We start from the raw sequence: 7,438 nt of genomic DNA, 5'->3' as shown, positions 1-7,438 counted from the left end.
CCCTTCCTAACATCCCCTTTCTCCTTTTTTAGCCTCTTCCTAGCATTCCCTCGTCCAGTACCCTCTCCGCTCTCTCCCCTTTACTAGTAATTTTTCTAAGAAATACAATGATACAATATCCCATCAAATAGAGTGATGCTGCATCTTTATAGGCGGGTTCTTTTTTTTAAGTAGGTAAGCTGGGTTTGACAGGGACCCTACCGGTTTATTAAATGAAAAGAAAGGTGATACATTTAAGTATGAAAACAATCAACCGTATCCTTGAGAAACACTAGATAGGGAAAACAAAGGATTCATATGGTCAAAAAATACTACTAGTAGTTTTACAAAACCGAAATGTAAGACCTTTAATTCAGCATCAATGATTAGCTTACTACCTTAGGGCAAAATCTCTAGGCTATCAAAGGAGCTCTCCTTGGCAGTAATGTCGTATCCTTGACTTAAGTGAAAGATATCCTGTGAACTTAGGGACTATTTTTTCAAAAGTGATTATTTATTAATGAGAAAAACCTGAGTACAGCGAATGGGGACAAGCCGTCCCCCACAAAGATTACATCATAATCCCCTGGAGCAATAAACACCCACCTTGCATATTTCTTAGGAACAGATTGTTGCCTAGCTTTCTAAGGCAATCACACAGGAGTTGTCACGGCCTTATCAATCCTCCATGTCTAGGTATTGTAATAACCACTCCTAGATGAGGTTTGTTGCCTGGGAATTGCTTCAGAAAGTTTGTGGAAATGTGTGATCCTTGAAGATATTTTGTTAATGTTTCCTTTTCTATTTCATTCTTTTCACAGTTTGAGGGGTCAAAAGGTCTTTGAAGTCAGTGTGACAATTTCTCAAGTACAATCTTGGAGCTGTTATTATTAAGGAATATCGATGTTTGTTGGGCAATTGAAATTGTCCTCTATGAAAAAGAAAATAATAATCTAATATGCAATCTCATAAATCCCCTTTGTCACATTTTAAGTTTTTCAGACTCTGGTACTCATCACCTGTTACAAGACCTCGAGCTCTTTATTAATGCTTTAGGTGATTAGCACATTCATGTGTTGTTGGGGGGATCAATTTCATTTTTCAAGGGTGTTAAGTTCTTACATGATGATGAGATAGAGAAGAGAAGAGATGGAGAATGGCGTGAGAGAGTTGGAGTTCTCTCCCATACCATTTCATACACACACACATAATATATATATATATATATATATATATATATATATAAGGAAAGTTTTTCTAGTCGGCCGACTAGAGAACCTTCTCTAGTTCGCCGACCAAAACACAGTGGGCCCATGTTATTTGGATGATCCAAAGCATTCATATGATGGGCCCTGGCATAGATAGGGTGTGCCTAAAAAATCAGCTCCATAGTATCATCCTAGCCCTTCGATTTGTGGAGGTTAAAAATGGACGGTGGAGGTTAAAAACATGGTGAGCCCACGTTGTTTTGATGATCCAAAGCATTCATTTGATGGGCTCTGACATATAGGATGTGCCTAAAAATCCATCTCCATAGGATCATCCTAACCCTTCGATTTATGGAGGTTAAAATGGACGCTTATCAACTCCACAAATCTGTCCATTTTTAACCTCCACAAATCAAAGGATTAGGATGATCCTATGCAGCTGATTTTTTAGGCACGCTCTATCTATGCTAGGGCCTATCAAATGAATGTTTTGGATTATCCAAATAATGTGGGACCACTGTGTTTTTTGGTCGGCGGACTAGAGAAGGTTCTCTAGTCGGCCGACTAGAAAAACTTTCTTCATATATATATATGAGAATAGAGTTCCTAAGGTGTCACCTCATATAGCTTATATGAGGTGGCGCTTAAAAACATAAGGGGCCCACTTTGTTTGGATGATCCAAATCATTCATTTGATACGCCCTCATATAGATAGGGTGTGCCCAAAAAATCAACTTCATAGGATCATCCTAACCCTTCTATTTGTGGAGGTTGAAATGGATGGGTATAAACCTCCATAAATCTGCCCATTTTTAACCTCCATAAATGGAAGGGTTAGGATGATCCTATGCACTTGATTTTTAGTAGACACCATATCCATATAAGGGCCTTTCGAATGAGTGGTTTGGATCACCCCAAAATGTGGGCCATTTATGTTTTGTGAGCACCACCTCATATAAGCTATATGAGGTGACACCTTAGGAACTCTACTCTCTCTCTCTCTCTCTCTCTCTCTATCTCTCTCTCTCTCTCTCTCTCTCTCTCTCTATATATATATATATATATATATATATATATATATATATATATATATATATATATATATATATATATATAAACACACACACACACATTAGTAAAAAACCCCGTTCGATGCACGGGCCGACAAAGAATTGTACGGACCACATCACGGGTTGATCCAAACCGTCCATGTGATGGAACACAACATAAATAGGTTGTGCCCCAAAAATCATTTCCATAGGCTGATCCTAGCCCTCCAATCTATAGAGGTTTCCATAATATGTTGTTCCTCTTAAATCGGATGGTTAAGATCACCCTATAGATTTTTTATTAAAAAAGCATAAAGGAGGGGGTAGGATTGAAATTATTTGGCTTTAATGGGTGCCTTTGTTAAAAAGAATAAAATAGGGGGTAGGATTGAAAATATGTGTGTTGAAATGGTGCCTTTGCTAAAAAAAGTCAAAAAGGAGTGATGTGTAATTCTACAAAAAATTCTCTTATTTTCTCTTCTACTATATATATATATAATATATATATATGAGGAAAATGATTGCACGCTCAAGTGTATGCAAGTTAGGTGCGGAAGAGTTTGTAACAGGCTTGCTATTTGTTGATATTTGGGGCCCACTCAACATACGAGCTTTGGAAAAAAAAGAAAAAAAGAACCAAAAGGCTTCCTCGACAGAAGCTTGTTTCTGAGACGTGAAAACCCAAAAGGCTTCACCGACGAAGCTCTCTCTCCCTCTCTCCGACTGAACCGTCTCTCCGGCGGGCTCTCTCCCTCTCTCCGACGATCGCCGAAGCTCTCTCTCCCTCTCTCCAACAGGTATGTGTTTCACTCTTTTTTTTTTTGGGTTTAGTTCTATTCTAGGGTTTCTTTTTTTTTCTAGGGTTTTATTTTATGCCATCTAAGGTTTATTTTTCTGCTTCTTTCTGGATGTAGGTCTGTAATTTTTTAAGGGTTATGAAAACCTGATTTTAAAAAAGCTTTGTAGGGTTTCTTTTGTGATCTAGGGTTTCGTTTTTGTGTTTTTTTTATGTTTCTTTTGCGAATCTCACGCCTTCTACTCGTGGTCTTCTCCACACAGGTACGTTTGTTGTTTTTTTTCCTCTAAAAGGCTGTCTAGGATTAAAGACAAATATATGTGTGGTTTTGTTCTTCTTCTTACTCATTTTCTTTCTCTTTTCCTTCAATTATTTCTTAATAATTTGTTATCGAATGAAGAAAAAAAAACCCATAAAACAGTAACAAGATTGGTTTCTTTTGATGTGCTTCTTTGTCATTTTCTTTGTCTTTTCCTTCATTAATGGGTTATTGTTACTGATTTGTTGTGGAATGAAGAAAAAAAACCCTAAATAGTAACAAAAGGGTTTTCTTTGTGTCCACCTAACAAAGACTTTCAAAGGGGTTTTTTTCTGATTTTTGTTGTGCATGCTTGAAAGGAAAATGTCTCCTTTAATCTGATTTTTCGTTTTTTCTTCTTGTTACTCATTTTCTGTCCCATTTCCTTCACTAATTTCTTTACACAAGAGACCCTAAAAATCTAACTTTTCTTACTCATTTTGTTCAGTGATTTAGTCTTCTTGGTACTGATTTTGTGTGGATTAAAGACTTGGATTTAGGGTTTTTCTTTTCACAAGAGACCATCAAAATCAAGGTTTTACTCCTCTTTTTGTTCACTGATTTAGGGTTTTCTGGTACTGATTTTGTGTGAGTTTATTACCTAAACCTGCTGTTAGGTTTTATATTGCTTATGAATGCATTGTGTGTTTTTTTCTTTTGCAGCTCAGAGAAACTAAGTAATGGCTTCCTCAAATAACTCACCTGGTAGCGTTGGATCAAACTTCCATAACTGTTCTTGTCAGGTGCCCGCAGTTCGTAAAATTACCCAAACTAACAAAAACGGTAACCAAGGACGCCCTTACTACAGTTGTGCGGGATTGAAAGTGAGTAAACAATAAATAATTGTTGTGTACTCCTATTCTTTATAACTTGTCTAATTTCTAACATTTTAAATAAAATGCAGGGAGACAAGTGCGGGTATTTCCTTTGGGGTGATTTAGACAGGACCATACTGGGGAGGGAGGAGAATATGATATTTGTAGACCGCATCATAGCGTTGGAGAAGGATAATAGGATGTTTCAAGACCGCATCATAGCATTGGAGAAGGATGATATGATGTTTGAACTCCGCATCAGGGAGTTGGAGAAGGATAATAGGATGTTTCAAGATCGCATCATAGCATTGGAGAAGGAAAACACCATGCTAAAGAATGAGATTAGCATGCTTAAGTAATCCATGAGCATCAACTTCTTCAATAGCTAGGCCGCATGCTTGCGACAAAGCATCGTCAACCAAACCATAGGGTCTACCATCACCTCGCTCAATAGGTACCCCACTTGGTTGCGAAGAAGTTGGATACATTTTAGCTACCTAAAAACATGGAAATTTGAGAAATATATCCGTCAAACAACATGAAAATTAATCAAAGATACATCAAAGAAAGCAACTTGAAACCTTAGATTTAAGAAACCCTCAATCGATGTCATGATTTAAGAAATCAGTTGGAAGAACCCTAAATCCATAAATCCATACAAGAATCTTTGAGAAACCATTGAAAAACCCAAAACAGTTTGAAAAATTGATAATTATGGTGTCATGAACTGGAACCATAAATCAGTGAACAAAAAGAGGGAAAATAATAAACCCTAAATCCAAGTCAGTGAAGAAAAAGCATAAGTCGATGAAGAAAAAGCGGAAGAAAACTAACATTTTTTATAGTCTCTTGTGAAAAGAGAAATCCTACATCCAAGACTTCAATCGACAGAAAATCAGTACCAACGACCCTAAATCAGTGAACAAAAAGAGTAAGAAAACCTAGATTTTGAAGGTCGCTTGTGTTAAAAAAAATCATAAATCCATGTATTCAATCCACACAAAGAAAACCCTTTTGTTACTATTTAGGGTTTTTTTTCTTCATTCCATAACAAATCAGTAACAATAACCCATTAATGAAGGAAAAGACAAAACAAATGACAAAGAAGCACAACAAAAGAAACCCATCTTGTTACTGTTTTAGGGGTTTTTTTCTTTCTTCATTCGATAACAAATTATTAAGAATAACTAATTGAAGGAAAAGAGAAGGAAAAAGTAAGAAGAAGAACAAAATCACACATATATTTGTCTTTAATCCTAGACAGCCTTTTAGAGGAAAAAAAACAACAAACTTACCTGTGTGGGAAGACCACGAGTAGAAGGCGTGAGCTTCGCAAAAGAAATATAAAAAAAACACAAAAACGAAACCCTAGATCACAAAAGAAACCCTACAAAGCTTTTTTAAAATCAGGTTTTCATAACCCTTAAAAAATTACAGACCTACATCCAGAAAGAAGCAGAAAAATAAACCTTAGATGGCATAAAATAAAACCTTAGAAAAAAAAAAGAAACCCTAGAATAGAACTAAACCCCAAAAAAAAAGAGAGTGAAACACATACCTGTTGGAGAGAGGGAGAGAGAGCTTCGGTGATCGTCGGAGAGAGGGAGAGAGCTCGCCGGAGAGACAGTTCAGTCGGAGAGAGGGAGAGAGAGCTTCGTCAGCGAAGCCTTTTGGGTTTTCTCGTCTCAGAGACGAGCTTCTGTCGAGGAAGCCTTTTGGTTCTTTTTTTCTTTTTTTTTCCAAAGGTCGTATGTTGAGTGGGCCCCAAATATCAACCAATAGCAAGCCTGTTACAAACTCTTCCGCACCTAACTTGCATACGCTTGAACGTGCAATCCTTTTCCTCTATATATATATATATATATATATATATATATATATATATATTACAAAGACCAAACTACCCTTTAACACTCCCCCTCAAGCTGGAGTGTATACATCATACAACCCCAGCTCATTCCAAATATCTCTCAACTTGGATTTTGCCAATGGTTTGGTGAACACATCAGCCAACTGATCTGCAGACCTAGTAAAGATGGTACTAATCTCTCCACTCTGAAGCTTCTCACGAATGAAGTGACAATCAACCTCAATATGCTAAGTCCTCTCATAAAACATTAAATTAGAAGCGATATGAATTGTTGCCCTATTGTTACAATGCAACAGTGATGGAGATGAACGGATACCAATCTATTGCAGAAGAGACCTCAACCATGTCAACTCTCCACATGTGTGAGCCATAGCTTAGTACTCAACCTCTGCGCTCGATCTAGATACAATATTTTGTTTCTTACTACGCCATGAGACAAGATTTCCTCCCACAAAAGTGTGGTAGCTTGTAGTTGATCTCCTATATGTTGGAGATCCTGCCCAGTCTACATTTATGAACCCCTCAAGTCTCAAATGATTATGCTTCCTGAAAAATAAACCTTTTCTAGGAGCACTCTTCAAGTATCTAACTATCTGAAGGGCAACTGCTCAATGTGAAGTACGAGGAGAACTCATGAACCGGCTCACTGCTCCCACTGCATATGATATGTGAAGGTGATTCACAGTCAAGTATATCAACTTACCAACCAATCTTCTGTACCTGCCCGGGTCCTCCAACAACTTCCCCTGATTCGGAAGAAGCTTCACATTGGGATCCATAGGAACCTCATCTGGCTTTATTCCTATGGATCTCCTCTCCTCTAATATATCAAGAACGTATTTCCTCTGGGATAAGGAAATACCACCACGGGAGTATGCCACCTCTATACCCAGAAAGTACCACAGACATCCCAAGTCTTTGGTACAAAACTTTGTATGAAGAAACTTCTTGAGTCCCTGAATACCTGACTCATCATCCCAGTAATGCGAATATGAGTAGATAATCATAATGCGAATATGTTATTGATATAATCATAAAGTGGATATTTATTTCTTTGTTTATTGTGTATCATGTGTATAGCATGCTAGGCGGAAAATATTTTTTCAATATAATTAGCATGCATAAATGAAAATTTATTTGAAAAGATATAGTTTTTGGATTCAAGTAAATCCAAGATTGCATATGAGATTCATAATTGAGTAAATCTAAGCTAAAATATGAGATCTAGATTCAAAATCCAAAACCGAAGATGTGATTTAGATTCAAGTAAATCCAATATTATAGATGCGGGTCTAGTTTTACAATTGAATGGGAAAATGTTGCTTTCGTTATCCAAAAGAAACAATGAAGTATTGTATTATTATTCATAAGATTGGAGCAGAGACACTCAAAAGTTACTAAAATGGTAAAGTTATGATATGAA

The sequence above is a fragment of the Tasmannia lanceolata genome, unplaced genomic scaffold (genome assembly GCF_043159265.1).
Source record: "Tasmannia lanceolata isolate RefF3 unplaced genomic scaffold, GAP_Taslan_0.1 ptg000002l, whole genome shotgun sequence".
Lineage (NCBI taxonomy): Eukaryota > Viridiplantae > Streptophyta > Magnoliopsida > Canellales > Winteraceae > Tasmannia > Tasmannia lanceolata.
This window is presented reverse-complemented; position numbering follows the sequence as displayed.